Source organism: Poecilia reticulata, linkage group LG3 (genome assembly GCF_000633615.1).
Source record: "Poecilia reticulata strain Guanapo linkage group LG3, Guppy_female_1.0+MT, whole genome shotgun sequence".
Lineage (NCBI taxonomy): Eukaryota > Metazoa > Chordata > Actinopteri > Cyprinodontiformes > Poeciliidae > Poecilia > Poecilia reticulata.
In genome coordinates this window covers 24174652-24192834 of record NC_024333.1, presented here as the reverse complement: position 1 = coordinate 24192834, position 18183 = coordinate 24174652, and the positions used below count along the sequence as shown (strand labels likewise).

The window sequence follows — 18183 nt, the reverse complement described above, 5'->3', positions numbered from 1 at the left end:
TATATATATAGAAAGGGCTGAAGAAAGGACGAAGGTCCTTTCATGAGCAAGGACCTTCGTGCTTCATCTTACAGTGTTCTACATAATTATGTAGGCCATGGCATCTGCAAATATTATATAACACTGTAAGATATGTATAACACCGTAAGATGAAGCACGAAGGTCCTTGCTGAAGAAAGTTACCTTCAATATTCAATACCTCTTTTTCTTAAATTAAAAATCAGCACAGCCATCTGCCTGGACATTTAGGAGCACTTTGTTCTTCCCTTTGCTAACTGAAGTTTAACTACCTTGTTTATTGACCACTGTGCTCGATTGGTCAGCAAACTCGTTTGACTTGACCCCCATAGAGAATCTACGAGGTATCATTAAGGGGAACCTGAGAAACACCAGACCSAACAATGCAGACAAGTTGAACCCGGCTATTAAAGCAAACTGTAAACCTCACAACAAAGTCAGAGGCCGATTTCACTCATGCCCAGCCACAATGACACAGTAATTCACTCAAAAGGATCCAGACTAAGTATTGAGGGAATATACATAAAATTTACTTTTCAGTAGGTTGATATCTCTGTTATTAAAAATCTTTTTTTTTTTTTACATTGATGGAAAAAAATGAATTCGGAATTCTGTGATAAAATAAATTATGAGTTATCAGTAGTTTTAAGCAACAGAAAAACATTTTCAGAAATGCTTCAAACATACTCATCTTTGTGTAATTAATTAAATACCAGTGTTATGTTTTAAAGTAATTACTCAACAAATACTGCAATAAATTAATTCTTTTTAATAATTTAGATTTACAGAGTTGCATCTTTACAGTGTGAAAGTTCGGGAAGGATTTACAACTAAGAGCCAGTGTGTGTGTGTGCAGAGCTCTCCATCCTTTCATGTCATTTCACTTCAAACATCAGCTGTGGTTGTTGATTTGTCTGCACAAAACCTCAAGGTGTGGGGGTGGTTAAATAATGTCAATGAAAACAGTCAACAGAGGCCTGTGTGGTTTTCTTAAAATAAAGGCGTTCATCCTAAAACTGGCATCAAGTCGCGGATTTCAAACTCTGATTCTTTGAGTTGAACCCAGCTTTGACACATGTTAACGACACACTGCAGAGAGAAAGGCAGCATAAAGGGCACGCTAAGGGATGAAAGTGGCAGAGTGAGAAGGTGAGGAGAGAGCAGGGGCGGATGAATTTATTTGATGATTACCTTTTTCTAATCTCAGATGCCCTGGAGACCCTAGCACCCGCTGCACTTTCTGCAACTCAAAATGATAAACAAACAAAAAGAGGCATAAGAGTCGGGGAATGAAAGTGGAAGGAGAGCAGAAGCACGAGGAGCTTTGAGGATTCGGCGAGGTGAAGTATTGATCATCCATTGACAAACACAATAGAAATTTTAGATGTGATGTGAGAGGGCCCCCATTCATAATTCATCAACAAGCCAAATGTGAGGGACGTGGGGTGTGGACAGGGGGAAGCACTGAGTATTGATTACTAGACGGGTGTACGGAGTGGTACAGGGTGGGGGGAGTCTCCAGATAGAAGAGAAGCCAGGAAGGTAGAGCGGATGTAAAAAAGAAAAAAAAATGGTTATAGCAGTTTCTGAGAGAGAGGAAGGGGGGTGGGGGGGGTCTAGATGGAGCAAAGGAAAGCCATTAAGGATGGCAGTGTTACCAGACACTGGCAGCGACAAAGAGTGCAAAGCAAAGAACTGCAAAGATTGGAGGAGAGGGAGAAACCAATGTTAGCGAGAGGTCAACACACATCACCCACCACTAACACACCGCCTTTACACCACACTCCTACTGTCTCCCTGCGCCACCCAAATCAATATCACCATGTCAAAACATAAAATGCATGCTTTTGCTCTTAAGTAAAAGGTGTCTAAGATTTTTAAAAGCATTGATTCTGTGATGGGTCGATGGGAATCAAGGCATATTTTCCTGTGCAGAGAGGGGTAATAACACTCAGCTGGTAATGGCACAACAGAGGGAACCCGACCGTGTCTGTAAAAGAGTGCACTGGTCAGATTACGGCACTCCGCTCCACCGGGAGAGGTCACAGTAAAGGGGCAGGTCAAGGATTTGATCTGTCTGTACAAACTGTCTCTGAGAATTGTCAATTGGGAAGCCACGCAATGGAGGATGAGCTGATGGGACTTGACTTTCTCTGGGGCCCTCACCAGAAACATTTTACTCGTTAAAGTGAGGAGTACCTAAAGCAGAAGTTCTAACAGTCTTGGACCAGGGAGAACATGTACCAAAACACAGCTGATCAGAGTAGAAGATTCCTCTTTGACTGCGTCTGCCGCAGCGTGCCGAACCGTTTAGGTGAAATGTTTTAAATTATATCGTGTTCAGCTATATCCTTTTCCTCACTACTACAAACTGAGCTCAATGCTATGACACCTCTGCAACTTTTCTCTATGCCTTAAATAAAAGTCAGTGTCAAAAGGTAAAATGAGTTTGAGGCAGGAAGGTCTTTAGTGGTTTAAGTTAACAAGAAAATAGTTTTCTTCCTCCGTTAGGGAGCATCTGGACCAACACTGGGGACACTACAATTGCTAGTGGAGAGCCAAACCAGCTACAGACAAGGTACAAAATAGAGACAGCCAGAAAAACACAAAGAAGTTAAAAAAACATGTTCCACAAATAGAAGCTACCAACCACAAGAAGGGCACACAGCCAGACACACAGACATGTATCCAGAGTGCTTAGCACAGCTGCCACCTGATGGAATATTAAGTAAATAGCCTTATTCCTGAGTACTTCCACTGAACTCTTATTTGTCGGATCGTTGTGCTGTATAAATAAATTTACTTTACCTACTTTACTTTGCTTTTAAATACTGATTAAAAATATGTATACTCTTCCAGCTGCAGTTCCTTTTACATTTTTTATTACCATAACACAAAGACAATAGTGATAATAGTTTTACACTGAAGGATATGAATAGTTGTGTGCTTCATTTTAAGATTGTTATTAAAGATAAACAAAGCATACACATCCTCGACAATCCAAATTTTTTACTTGGGGAAAAAAAAAAGAAATATATACCTGGTGCATTTCACATTTATTAGGAAAATAGATTTCCATGTATCTTGCTTTTTTAATAAAAGCCTACGTAAAGTTTAATCAAAAATATCTTTGAACAGTTACGGTTTTTATAAAAATTATCAGCCGAGATATAGTTCCTAAATGTGATGGCATACATCTCATTGGTATGCTATGATATCCATGACTTTATGCCATCATCCAGATTTGTTAAATAGTTCAGTTTTAAAGCCTCAGAACTACAAGGCAGGAAAAGTCAACTGATCAAGTTGTGGTGAGTCGTTCTGTTGTAACTGATAGTTTGCCATGGTGGTGATGGTGTTTGCTGTAGCCTCAGCAGAACCTGTGTTCTCCCTGATACCCAACTGTCTCTCCCAGTATCAGGACATGCTGCAGCTCAAAAAAGACCGCAGATTAATCTTTAAACTGAAAAGACAATACCAACATCGTTGAGTCACGAAGGCCCAACATGACCATTTCTCTGACGCATGATGTGAAGTCAGTGGACGGATTGGTCATTGGGTTAGTCTCATGCCTGTTTGTGGGTGATCTGTTGTCAGTGTGGCACACGAGAATGTGGGAAATTAAAGCCGGCAGGAAGATAATCTGGTCACCTGATCCAGGCTTGGGGGAGGTGCTGACAGCCGTGCTGCTCCGCCGTGTGTCATACGAGGAGGGGGGCCAAACGGCAGGTGACTGACTCACTCCCTGTTAATGGACAGATGACCATATTAGTAAAAACAATTCAAGAGAGGGAAAAAGTAACGAAATAGAATAAGGGGACCCTGTGAGAGAATAAACAGACAGCGTCATGGCTTTCATTTGATACGTTGTCTTGTCTGTCTCTTGATAAAAATGGGTTGGATGTGAAGTGATGAAGCAGGAAGAGGAAAAAGGAGATCCTCAAGTACAATCTGCAGTAGACTAGGAGGAACTCTGCTGGTGCTCCAGCGACACTGTGTGAAGCCAGCAGGTATGGAAACAGGTTGACACATCCATGTGTTAGTGCAGAAATGCATAAGAACATTGTGTGCCAGCAAGTGTGTGTGCCTGCGCATGTGTATTTAACAACTTAATCAATTACCTAACCACTTGCCAAAGAGAAAACATGTCTTTTCGTTTTCCAACATGTTTCCCTCCTTTCAGAAAATGAGTCGGTTATGCTCAGAGCTCAAACAGAGAACAAAGCATTTCTCACTTCTTTTGTGCAAGAGAGACTTCTGGTGCACTATATCAAAAGCCAGAGCTGGAAGCACAAGCAAAACCAGATGACAATTGTCAGAACAATTAATATCTTGCATTTGCCCAATCACATATGACAATTACCCAAAACATATAGAGGGTGCAATAGCACCATAACACCCTCATAAATGCATATGTAGTATAGATTATGTAATTGTGAACCTAACAGATATTCTTATGTTGCCCTCTTTCATTTAAATACTGCCATAGCAGATAGTTGAATCAGACTGTTTAAAAAATCAGGACATGAAACTCATTAGGAAAATTAAATTGTGTACATTAAATAGAGCGGCGCTGAAGCACAGGCGAACATTTTGTCAGCAACGCCAGCGCGTAATAAAATCAAAGAATCACGGCTTAATTGGATTGCACCTAAAAAGGATCATGCTGACAAATGCGATTGTATTAAGCCATAAATGTGCACACCTCCTGCGAGTCTTCCCTAAATCCAGTGAAATTGAAATACCCTGGGCTGCTGACCACTTCCTGAAACAATCAGTCACCCAGAAATACTGAGACTGCAAAGAGGAAGAACAAGACTGCATAGACAAAGCAAGCTGATCATCAGTTTGAACTCTAGTTAGTGCATCTCTCAACACTGTGCATAAGTAATCCTCTTCCACTGAAATGGCTACGTGTTGTATTAATACCCCTTTTCTCAACTATCAAAAATTTAAATGTACTTTGTTAGGATTTATGAGACAAAATAGGATGTGGTAGTTCATAAATGTAAAGTGGGAGCAAATTAAAACACGGTTTTCAACATTTTTTTTAACAAATAAATGAGATTTTTTTTATCCACAGATAAGAAAAAGGGGTAGATAAGGGGTCTTATCTACCCCTTCTTCAGAGGGTAGAAGGGCTCTATGAGCCCTTCAGAGGGTAGAAGGAAGAATCAACCTGTCTCCTCCTCAAGAAGAAAATCGCTCGTCAGTTTGTTTTTGCCAGATATTTTTTTTTCTTAGATTCTTTTTCTCTCTCCCATTATCACCGAGTGTTTCCTTAAAAGAAGGTTGTTGGATTTCTCTCTGCTTTTATTTCTGTAAAACTCTAAGCTAAAATTAGAAATAGATTAATAATTAAATGTATTTGGTAAATTTGACATAATATTCTGCCCCTTTCTTTTTCTTCTACAAAGCACACTAGCTAGAATCACAGACACAGTGAAAGGGGAAAAACATCTTCAAAGCAAAGAAAACATGCATATGACAATAAATAATGCCCTCCCTCAAAACCTTTATTTTATTTAGTAGTGGCTGATGAAAACATTGTTTTGGAATTGCAAACACTAAATACCAACAGACTTTTTGCACTCTACACAGTGTTTCATAAACAAGCTTTTCTTATCACATACATATGAGAGCAAACAAAAATAGAAGATGCACAGTTGGATCTGCTGATATAGAAAAAAAAATGGAAAAAAAGTAACGTGTTTGCTATTTTTCTTGTCATTAGTCTGCTGCAGAGCAAAGCTGTAATTCTCTGAGGTAATTCTCCAGAGAAGCCACTAGGGGAGCCTCAACCTCCTTTTTAGCAAACTTGTATTGAAAGACAGAGGAAAATGTATACACACATGTGCAAACGCTTATCAAACAAAGGCAGAAGCAAGAATGACGAGTGAGAGAATTTAATCTTTATGTTTTGCTAAAAATATATATTTTTGCCATGTAAGTGGACTTAATCTGCTCTACTTTCTGATTAAAACACTCCTTTAGTTTCCACTCATTCACAAGCATCTCTTATAGTGCTGTTTGGTTTAATGAAGAAACCAGCATGCTATTGTACTAGAGCCTGGTACAGTGCTGGGAATACCCTGCGCCCCAAAGTACAGAACACACCTCCATTATGCATTACACATCTAAGATATTTAAGCTCTTTGTAAGAGTTAAGTCTTGGAGCCGTGCCGTGTCATTCTGTTGGGGATGATAGGGAGCTTTACTCATGTCTGTATTAGCAGGATGACTTCCAAAGCCTCTGGGATGGGGTGTTACAACTACCAGCTCCAGTCAGTCCCAACATTCATACCCAAACTCTGCACAACCCTGAGCACCAGATCAGAACCCAAATAGGCCTTGCATTAAGGGGGATAAGCCTTACCACAGGGACTGACTATTCACCACGTACGATCAAATTAATTGGAGCAGGTTTATTGTGGGTCGAAATAAACACCAATGCAACGGTTCAACAGTCCATGTGGATGGAGACAACGTGAAACGCTTTGAATTACTATATTTTGTGCTCAGGGAAAAAAAAAAATCTGTATAAGGCTGCTTTCGAAAGAAAGGAAAAAAAAACATGCCAGGGAGGAGAGGAGAGACTGGAGACCTCCGAACATAAACTGACATGAATTCCAGGATGTGTGTCGTCTTCAGAAGTGAAGAAAAAAAGTGTTTTCCCATCTTGGTGCAGAACAGGGTTCTTGCTCTAAGTTAAATACCATCCATCTGTCTGGTGCTGTAAGGTGACGGAGTGTGTGTGCGCCAACATTGTAAGAGATACTTAGGTCTGTGTGTATATTTTCATAGTCTGATTGAAGTAAAACACAGCCTTTAATGTATCATTTCAAGTGAACACAGTGCCCAAATGAAAACACACACACCTACAAGCCCCACTTAATTGAAGGCTACAGGTTTTCACATTGCAGACAGCCTTTTTTCCTTCTTTTTTTCCATGGGAAAAACAGACCACTTTTTGAAATCAATATTCTCCACTTGTTTTGCTGCAAATTAAAGCTGTCATTCTCAGGCTGATGTCACGGGGGAGAAGCAGTGGGAGACAGAGCGGGATGAGAACTGCAGCCGTAAAGTTTTATATTTCAGGCAAAAGAAGATTGAAATGTAATCCTGAATTATCTCAAAATGACTGAAAGAAAGAGAGAGAAAACACACACAGACACCATCAGAAATGGCAGATGGCGTTTCTGTTTACCGACTCCACCAGAAAACAAGATTCAAATAATAATAATAAAAAAAGAAACACAACATAATCATAATTTTAAGTGTTTCCTATATACTTCAATGTGCGATGAAGCAATATGCAGTGCCTACAAACCTTGGTTCTGACATACTTTCCATCTGTGGAAGAAGAATTTGATTGCTACAAGTTTTTTTTTTCTTTCATCCTCCATCTCAATAACATGCAATTGCCTGCAGTTACTCTACATAACATGCAATTTACACACAAGACTGCACACTTCTCGGCGTCTGCTCCAGCAGACCGGGGCTGTGCTTTCCCATAAAAACAGATACCCTCCTCAGGAAGCTTTGTAGAGCCTAAAAACCTCAATTAGGTTCATCAATATTTGATGGAATGGCTCTGATAAGGTCTGCTCGCTCCCCCCTCTAGTGCCTCTGTGCTGGCGTGATGTCTTTAATTGTTGGCCCAAAGCACTGGAGACAGACAAAACATTGTTTGCTCTGTAATGGATGGCTATGTCCCTAGCACAATATTGAGACTGGCTTTTTGCGCATAAGTTGCCACACTCCTGGCCTGTAGTAAGAGTGGGAAAGGGTGGGAGGAAACTAGGAGTGTCATGTGATAAACACAAAAAGCCCATTACATCTCTCAGTATGATGCACCTACAATATGTCAGAACATATTTTCACTTGGTAGAAGGGCAACGGAGCACTTTACTGTCACTGTTCTTTGACAGAGCTGTGAGTTTTTTATGAAGAATCAGCATCAGAAAGAACAAGAAACACGACAGGTCAGTGATGATGTCTAGAGATTTAAAGTAGAGGTTGATTCTAATCTGATGGCGTATCAATCCATCACCAGAAAACTAAGGCACAATTACAGATGTGACAAGATGTAGATTTCCACTTAAGCCGACATGCCTAGCATTCATTTTTAGTTCTTAAAAATATTTAATATTTTTGATCCGTGAGTACTGTTGAGCTGACCATGTTGGCTCATGTGACAAGACACCTTTGCTTTAGAATAGATTGAAACATATTCCGACATCCTCCAACTGTTCAAAGCTGGTAAAACACACTCCAAAAGACCTGGAGCTCCATACAGCAAAAATGTAATAAATCCTTCATATACTCCCTATGCTTGGTGGGGAAAAGAAATTACAACACACACGTTTCCACTACAATATGTGCCACTTCATGTTGGTGTGCTACAAAGTACATTTAAACTACAAAAGTCAATGGTTGTCACAAATTGGGACGCTAACTTTTGCAAGAAACAACACGCATAAACAGCAATAAAATGGAAAATTGTCTCCATTCTACTTCAATTTTTTTCTTTGCCCTTCCTCCAGTGTCTGTTCAGCTCTCACCTTGGCATGCATTGACCACATCCTTTATCATCGCAGGCTGTGCTTCTCTTCCAGGACCCCTGCGCTGTCCTATAGGAGGTGCCTCCACTCAGGGATTTCTCTTCATTGACTTCTTGGGTAAATTGATTTTAATAGCCAGCACTTGGGGCCTTTTCTCACGGTCCCATCTTTCAGCAGCGGCAGGCTTCGTCACGCCCTGCCATATTTCTCCACTCAGGACGTCTGGGCTATTTTCCAGGGCTATTGGAATAAGAACTGACGAATCCCTTTCAAGGTCCCAAGGAGATAATCTCCTGTCATTTCTGATTTGCATAACGTTATTTAAAATTTAATGTAATGGCATTAAGATATAGAAAGCCATCCCTTCTCTGAGCCCACATCTGTTTGCAGTGTGTGTGTAGATGCACAAACTTGTGTATATACAGTGATGAGATGACGGGAGGAGCCCCTTCCTCCCAGTGCTCCTCTTTTTTTCCTCCCCTTCTTCCCACATTGACTCCATCTTTCAGCTCATACAAAATATGAGCATGCTACACTGAAATAACCAACGTCATAATCAATGAGTTATTAAACTTGCACATGTAGTACCAGGACCGGGCTTAGCTCAGAGAACAGAGGGCCGGATACCATTTCATTTGTCGGATCTGTTTGTGTCCTACTTAGAAAGCTGCAATGGGACTCAATTAGGCTGGAACCAAGACGAGCTGATAAATTAATTTATTAATGAACACAGAAGAATAGAGAATGAAGGGATGAGCCTGCTCATTTGTGAAGGGGTTGGCAAGGCCAAACAATTCGACCAGGCTTTCATGAGGTCGGAGATGTGTCAAACTAGGATTATGCAATCAAGCCTTTAGCTGCTATTCAGTGGAGCTGTGAGAAAGAAACAAATAGAAATTCATATTTGTCTACCAAGAAAAAAAACAAAAAACAGAAAAAAAAATTTTCTATATGTTGATACAGTATGTTATACACACAAAAGCACATAAAGGTTTGTGGCCATCAGTGTGCACGTGAACACATTCAGACAGTTTTTATACATCGACTCTATTCTCTGTGGTAGAGCCTCCTCTGCACATTAAAAATAAATTCATTCAAAGTCAATTTGGGAAATGTTTGGTGATGCAAGGCAGGAATACCATCTGAGCTCTGGGAATTGTAGATTGCTCCCCGTCTCCCCAAGGCATTCTCTTTGTCTATCTATTTGGTGTGATTAAAAATACAATGATGAATGCATATTCTTTCCAGATGAATAACTTGAAGGGCTTGGCAGAAGATGAATCAGGGAACACAGTGTTGGAAGCCAGACTAGCCAGGTCAGTCAGATTCACAGTTTGATCCTCTGTAAGATGGACTTGCTCAGCAGAAAGAGAGAGAGTGAGAGGGAAAAAAAGAGTAGGGTCATCTGGACAACAGCCGACGGAAACCTATAGGACCAAAGCTGGTTAAAATTACTTCAAAGCTCCAAGCAAGATTTGTATGTCAAAATACAACATTCAGCCAGCTTAAAAAAAATGAATGAAAACACAAATTCAAAGACTTGACAGATTTAGGYTTTACCCTTTGTTCCCAAAATAATTCAAGCTTATTTTAGATTGATGACTATAGGGTGATAAAGACCTTAGACTTGAAACTCAACATGTCATATTTATGCAAATATGTTCACAAGCAGAAATATGGAGACCAGGTGTAGYTGAAATTTCACAACTTCGACAGTTTTTCTACCTCAACACATTTAAAAAATTGCATTAAAAGTTTTCTATTTTTAGTGTTATTCTCAGTGTTTAATGCATGAGCGCATGACAACACAGCAGTTAGTCTTGGGATTGAATCTTGAACCGGGAACCAGTTAACCTAAGAGTTAAAAAAAAGACTTTTATTTGATTATTTGATCTTGTGTTATTTGCTTCGTCAGAGCAGGTGATGAAAAATATCAGCAAAAAACTGTTGAATGTGTTATCAGACAGTTTAAAGGAATTTGGGATTTTGAAACAAAAATAATCTATAACTTCTTCATGTCAAATGCAAATGCAAAGATAAGAAATTGCTCTTGTGTGGTATTACACATTTGTCACATTTGTGTAAAAATCATGTTTTCTTCCAGCATATCAAAGAAATATCTCACTTCTACTTGTTTAAAAATAAACAATTCACAAAAATGCAGATTCACGCACTATATACTGTCAACCAGGCCCCAAAACGCAGCATCTCCCCTACCAGACTCAACCAATGGCTAGGGATAGTCTGTGCTTCAAGAGGAGCACTTGAGGCTCCCCATTAGAGATTACTCTTGGAAGAGCAACTGAGTGTGCCCCCAACCCCCTTGTCCACATAAACCAGTATGAGAGGTAKSCCCTCCTCTCCTTACATGTCAACTTCAGACAGCATGCCTCTTGCTGCCTCAAAGCTTTGATACCAAAATAGTCCAGGAAGCCTCTGTCTTAAAAAAAAATGCCCCTGCAGACACTGATACCAGGGAAAGATTGAGGAGGGAAAAATAAAGGGGCTGGAAAACGAAAAATCACAAGGGAACAATAGCATCAACAGAGGAAAAAAAGTAAAATGTGTTGTGTTTGTGTATTGTTCAACACTAATGCAAAAGAGACTCAGACTGGCTGCCGAACCTCTGATTCAGAAATAGCAGATTGATTAGTGTCCTGGTCATGGAAGAGTTAAGTTACATTAGAAGTAACGTAACTCTCAACCAGATACCTGGTTGAGAGGTACCTCAACCTGGTACCAGGTTGAGGTACCTGGTTTGGGGACCTCAAGATCTTATCTGCYTTTTGCAGATGATGTGGCTCTGTTGCCATTTTTAAGCCATAATCTTCATAATGCACTGGAGTGGAAAACGGTCAAGTGTAAAAGATACCAGTAGGCAAGTCCTCAAAGTCTAAGGTCTTGGTTCTTAAACAGAATAAGATAGATTGTTCATTTAGGTTAGGAGTCAGTCTCTACCTCAAGTGGAAGATTTTAAGTTTCTTGGTGTTTGTCCCCAAGAGATGGTAGGACTAAGCAGAAAATGGAAAGATTATATTACTTTATGCATTGCAGCAGCTACTGATCTGGTTTGTCATGATGAAAAATTGAAGGTTTCAATTTAGGGGTCAATCAATCTTCCTATCCTCAGCTGTGCTCATAAGATATGGATATGGACCAAAATAAAAACCTCTTGAAACAAGTAGCAGAAATTAATTTTCCACATAATATATTGATTTCTACACTTATGACAGTATTTAAAGTCATTGACATCTTGAGTCCAACCAGCATAGTTGGATCACATGTAAGCTTTGGTCATCAGCAGAATTAAAGCCATTCTTAGATGCAGCAGAGAAGACAGAAATGTAATGAAGTAGTTTGAAAACCAGTCAATACATTCTCAAATGTTAAATATATTTTAAATACTGTCACCAGAATGTCAAATGTTATACTCAACATTAGACTTGGTGCCCTACACACAGTGCATTATGCACTAGGGTGGAGCTATGGCAATGGATATCAATTCAGATTCGACACAAAATGTCCAATTTAGTGTTTCCTTAGAGATTAAAAACTCTTTGAAGGCAATAACACCACAAAGTTTCTGAAGAATAAGTGAGGTAATGTCAAAGAGAAGRTTTTGTAAACAGTGCATGCCTTTGGTTTTGCATCTTCAAAGCGGAAATCAGGGTGAGTGACTGGATAGTCTGCACATTTCCATCTTTCTTCTGTTGTGCAGGCATTGTGACGAGTGCTCCAGCTCATCTTATATGTACTGATCCAGCAAACTACCAGCCTTGCCTCTGCTGCTCCACCACCCTTTGATAAGAACAGAGGGAAATTAAAATCATGAACCTGAATTATGAATCCAATGAAAAGAAAGTCTCAGAAGACWCTTTCTCAACACCCGCTCTCTTGGATTTCTCTCTTTCTGTATGTCTTTGGCCTCCCTCTCACTTTTACTTATGTTTTTTTATTTTCCTTTTAACCATGGAGTTTTTCACTATATTGCATTTTCTGAACTCCGTCCTCCTTCAATTTTCAGTTGCAGAGACTTCTTGCTGCTTACATATTCTGTAAGAGCAAGAGAGACTGAAGGAGAAAGGATGGAAAAAGTTTCAAATGAATGATAACACACAGTTTGATAAAACTGACAAGGGACTCAATTAAGGCCTCTCTGTCAAAGCAAGAGTGATATTTTATTAAGCGGCAGTGTGCCATTCGACGGGTACATCAAGCGACACATCTGTAGACGCAAAGGCTGCACCAGCCGAGTAAGAGGGACATGTGTTGCCACTTTCAGGAAACATCAGTCGAGACTCGCTTCATCACACCAGCTTAAAAATTGAGAGACCTCGATATTATGATGCTCATTTATTTTTTCATGCACCACCACTAGAGTTTGAGAGAGACTCTTGCAAGCTCCTTCTTTTCCTTTTTGTCTCACACATCCAAACACAGGAACTTCTGGTGTTGGCTTTTGTCACATCCAAATCAGAACAAGTGCACCAAGATTCTGTCAGCGCTCAAAAGAAAACAGCCAACGGCCCACRTTGCAGCTGTTTCACATTTGAGCTTTTGTTATTCCTACTTTCTTGACGTTATTCTATGATTTGTGTTAAACAAAACAAAAAGCCAGGCAGAGTTRAAGAAGTTTACTAAACAGCATGTTTCTAACATACCTGAAACTGAATGTCTAAGATTCGTGGAGTCATTGGATCTATTTATGTAATAACAAATGTAATAACTTTTAAATATACAATGAACCTCAAATGTTTATACACYTGTGATAAACAGTCTATTTTTGTTTAGAAAAAAGGTGAAAAAACCTTTTTCCACCTTTAATGTGACATATAGCCCCTCCAATTTAGCTGAAGAACATTTTTATACTATAGKGAAAATAGTTTAAGTACTGAAATACTCTTACTTTAAAACTTTCTTAAAGACATGTTTTAATAGGATAAAGCATGTTCCATGGGAGAAGTCTGTCAACATCCTACATATTGATCTTGGTAACATTTGCATACTCTACCTTAATCAACCTAATCAAAACAATATCTCTTGCCCACTGCTCCCTTATGGCGATGCCACAGATTTTCTTTCAGTTTTACCTCTGGACTGCTAAAAATATTATTTATTTGTTTTGTTTTTTGTTGGGAAGTAATTTATTTGTTGATCTGAAGGTATAATTTATCACCGATTCCGAAAACCGCAGTTTCCTGCAGCTCCTTTGCCGTTGCTGTGGGTCTCTTTTCAGCCTACCAGGCCAATTAATGCATTGCCCATTCGTCAGTTTTGTACTGCCCTTGTTACCCTATAAACTGTTTTGTTTTGAAGATGTCTTTACTGCCAATATATATACACACCACAAAAACTCAGTCTGCTATTGCAGTGCTCTTGAGTCATGGATGAGAAAGTGAAATAGACRAAATGTAAAACAGAGCGGARCCTTCTTTGTCTACTGCTGCAAGCAGAGGGTTTGGTAACAGCATTACATATGAGCCTGGTTGTTTGTGTGGACAGCTAAATTTATATCCAGCAGTTCCTCTCCAATTTAAATTTCTTTTTTAAATAAAAGTAAACTTATTCCCTCCGAGAGTGCAAACATGGTGGTGTAGTTAAAAAGATATCAGCTGTGCTCTGATGTGCCCACGAGAGGCCACAGTGTTACAGTAAGATGAAACTTTAATATTCAAGTCCCTCTTGTAATTGAGATTGTAGGATGTTGTACTGTTGAGAAAAAACAGATGCCTTCTTCCACTCCTACACGCACAAACACATGAACACTATAAATAAGTGTGCACATGGGTTTATACGTTGTTGAACACAAGTTTGGATCTCCAGTCCAAAGTGCCCACAATATGTCTGAGATGTTTGTGTATTTCTTTCTGCCTTCATCTTCACAAATGCATTTGTGTGTGTGTGTGTGTGTGTGTGTGTGTGTGCGTGCGTGTGTGTGTGTGTGTGCGTGTGAAGTGAAGCTGACACTTCGTTGTACAGAAGCCCAGTGCTGACCATACATAGTCTGTTTCATCTAGAACAAAAGCTGTGTTGGAGGACACAAAAGGCCAGGTTCAAAAGCATTGCAAGCATCAGGAGCCCAGGCCTAGATACATGAAACAATCAGTGTAAACTTGTCTGCAGATAAGAGGGCTGGTATTCACCTACAACAATGCTGGTATTCACCTCCTCATCTGAAGGAAGAACGCTGTCCACATAAGACAAGATTAAAGCTCTGGGTAGATCAAACCGTGATCATGATTAGTGCAAAAGAATGTTTTTTGGTGTTCCTATCATTGATTAATATGTTGCTCCSAAGACAAGTGATGATTTATGCATGCTGTGGTCGACTTGAACCACAGCACCGTACTCTGTTGATAGCACGACTGTGCAGARAGAAGGAGGGTTGGATTCTATGCACGTGTACAAATGAATCTAATGTGACAATTGTGATGTACCCTTGAGAATGACAAGCGCACATAGCCATATTCACTTATTACTAYGATAATACAGATACAGAGACAAGACTCCTCACTGCTTTTTTTTTCTGAAAGCAAAAATATTCATGCTTTCTGCCGTGACACAACCTTAAGCTCAGAAATATTTTATTTTATTTATGTGGTTGACCAACAGAAAACAACATATAATTATGAAGTGGAGGGAAAACGACGTGGTTTTCTAATTTTCAAATTTTTAGACGAAGGTGTTCCATGACTCTGATCAGATTGGAGAGCAAATAAGTGATCTATGAACAGTGGTATTGAGTCTTGTCACAGACTATCAATTGCATTTAATCTCAATAGGATTTAGTTGTGGACTTTGACTAGGCCATTCAAACTTATGACTATGCTTTGATCCAAGTCTTCCAATCTTTCATAATAACTTTGGGTTTATGTCTTGAAAGGTGAATCTCCCAAATCTTTCTGGCCTTAAAGATTGTCAAAGACAGAACAAACAATTAAATATTCCTGCAGCTCCTTTGCTGTTGCTGTGGGTCTCTTTTCATCTTACCAGGCCAATTAATGCCTGGTAAGCTGTAAAGGTTGCTCTCATGTAAAGGTTGTCCTGTGTTTTGTGCCATCCAGTGCATTTTTTTCTGTATTTGTATTTTCCACCACAATTAAGTCAAATAAGACAGTAACRTAACAAAACATAAAGAGTTTGATTTTGATATATGACCAGAGCAGTCCTTACATGRCTTTTTATAATTTTCTTTTTCACCAGTCTTTCATAAATGATAGATTTGTTAATTACATAAATAGTTGTTATTGGTACCTGACGTGTGGATCTTTGCAACTTCTCTAAACATACTGTGGCTACTTCTGTGATTATTGGTCTGCCTGCCATAAATACAATTKTAGTGGAGAGTTACTTTGAAGGCTTCTACACTTTTTAGGTAGATTTAACAGTAAAAATATTGTTTTATAACTTAAACATGCCTTAAAAGTTTTCACGAATCCAGCCTTGATGTGCCTGKTGTGTTTCTTGGTGTTTATTATTCTTCAACAAGCTACTAAGGCCTTTACTGAAAAGTGRTGCGATTAAACTAACACAAATGGGCTCTTAATCAATCAAGTAACTTTAGAAGAAAATTTTTTGAGTTGGATTTTACTTACCGGTCTTAAAGTAAAGAGGGTTGAGTACATACGTGTACCAAACTTTGAGAAATTAACACACTTATGCAGTTCTTTGTGTTGTCCTATTACAATAACATACTCGGCTATTTGTGACAATGTCGCAAACTTCAAGATGCATGCATGCTTTTGGAAGTYGTACGGTGTTGGTTTGCTTTAGTGTTAACACATTTAAAAATGTTGAATGTGTAACTGACTTATCCAGGGAGTTAGCAAAGTTAGATAAACTCCTATTGCAATTATGTTCAAACAATCCACTTCATTAAGTTGTTATATTACATTTAAAGATGGCTTTGTTGGGGCACACTATCTACTTTGTTTATTTCCACTGTCTGAAGTCAAACAGAAATGTTTATATTTTAAACATTTTGTTTATGTACAGAGAAGAAAAAAACACTCTGGTTTCTCTTATATTAAGGTTGATTTTGCAAATGGTTGGCTTAACTTTTTCATCTAGAATAAACTTACAAGTAGCTGTGTTTAGGCTGGGGGAGAAATGGTATACTTGTGCTGGTTTAATTTGTTTAAAGAGACATAGCCCAAAGAGCTCAATCAGTTTGACAAAGTCAAACAAGCGCTCGAGAATAAGCCTGAGGTGTGACCTTGGCTTTATCAAACTTTTTGTGGTTTGGCGCATGCTCTCATRTAAAACTAARCTAAATTTAGACATATGAATGTCAAGCAACAGAAAAAGAAGCTTAGACTGCTCTCCATGTTTTATGTGTTATGCAAAACTGAAGAGTAATCACCTCGATCAACAGTGTGTTTAATAAGCTAAAACATGTTAGGAAATAAAAAGTAAAAATAAAAAGTAGGTCTGTGAATTTACATAACCAAGTAGGACTAATTGGACATATACTTTTGAGAAGGAGAACATAAAGGCACTTTAAATTGTGTCTCTATCAAAAAAAAACTTAATGTCAGCTGACAAGAAGCTGGACAATCTGGCGGCCATCTGGAAGTTACAGAGATGTAAGAACGAAGGATGCCTGAACCACTAGTTAACCCTAAAGATAGGAAGAACGTAGTGGAGGACTAAGCCCAAAATGGACAGATGCCAACACAGATAATGAAAGAGTGYAAAAATGACAGTAGGAGCAGTTGGATTTGAAGTTTTTAATAATTACAAAATACACTAGAGTTCATTTGGACACATAATACCTCAATATGCTGTCGCACTGTTTCCTATCTTGCCAAGTCTGTTGGTCTATTTTAAAAATAAATAAATAAAAAAAGAGTGTTATGCAGGTCTAAATGTAAGGGGAAAAGGGGATTGTGGTGAAGATCAAGTCTTTTTATAATTGAATTAGAGTAATTAAGCTAAATTAATCAGAAGTTTTCAAGCAACCAACTGCATAAAACTAAGTAATGTTATTAATTAACAATATTAACAATAACAATATTATGATGCCCAATTAGTTTGCCAGTACAGATAGGTTTTTTTTTTTACTAATAGTGCACATTTGCAGATTAAGTTGCATTTGAGGTTATCACCCATGTATTCAGAGTTCTTCAATGCATCTTCCATGTGAGTCTAGTGATAAAACTGCGTATGATAAAGTTTAATTATCTATTTGTCCCATATRAAATATCTTCAAAACTTTGTGATAGTTGCAATAGAGTAAAAAAAGCTATTTGAAATGTTCAGCAAACGTCATACAAACAGTGCTAGGCTATAAAGTCTGCTTTAATAATCTTAGAGATGTGCCGCTCAGGTTTTTTCCTGCCGATACAGATACCAATCACCCACGAGGGCCAATCACCGATACCGATCACATAATTATTATTATTTTTTTATCATAAACACTACCGGTTACATTATGTGGAAAAAGGAACCATGAATTCACCTTAATTTAGACAAAAACTTGTTTTTAATAACTTTTTCCAAGAAGAAAACTAAACAAAACAGGCATTGTGCAAATTGTACTGCCATCGGTAATACTATCTTTAACAGACTGATAACATATGAAGGCTCTGAAGAAGCTAAA

General features: G+C 38.7%; 1 long non-coding RNA gene across 1 annotated transcript; it reads right to left on the bottom strand.

The window, feature by feature from the left end:
- Positions 1 to 9281: 9281 nt before the first annotated feature.
- Positions 9282 to 10139, bottom strand: LOC103462666 (uncharacterized). Its single transcript, XR_533375.1, has 2 exons — positions 9722 to 10139; positions 9282 to 9455 (listed from the first exon to the last, which is right to left on the bottom strand). It is a non-coding gene; the product is annotated as an uncharacterized LOC103462666 (long non-coding RNA).
- Between the last annotated feature and the right edge of the window lie 8044 nt (positions 10140 to 18183).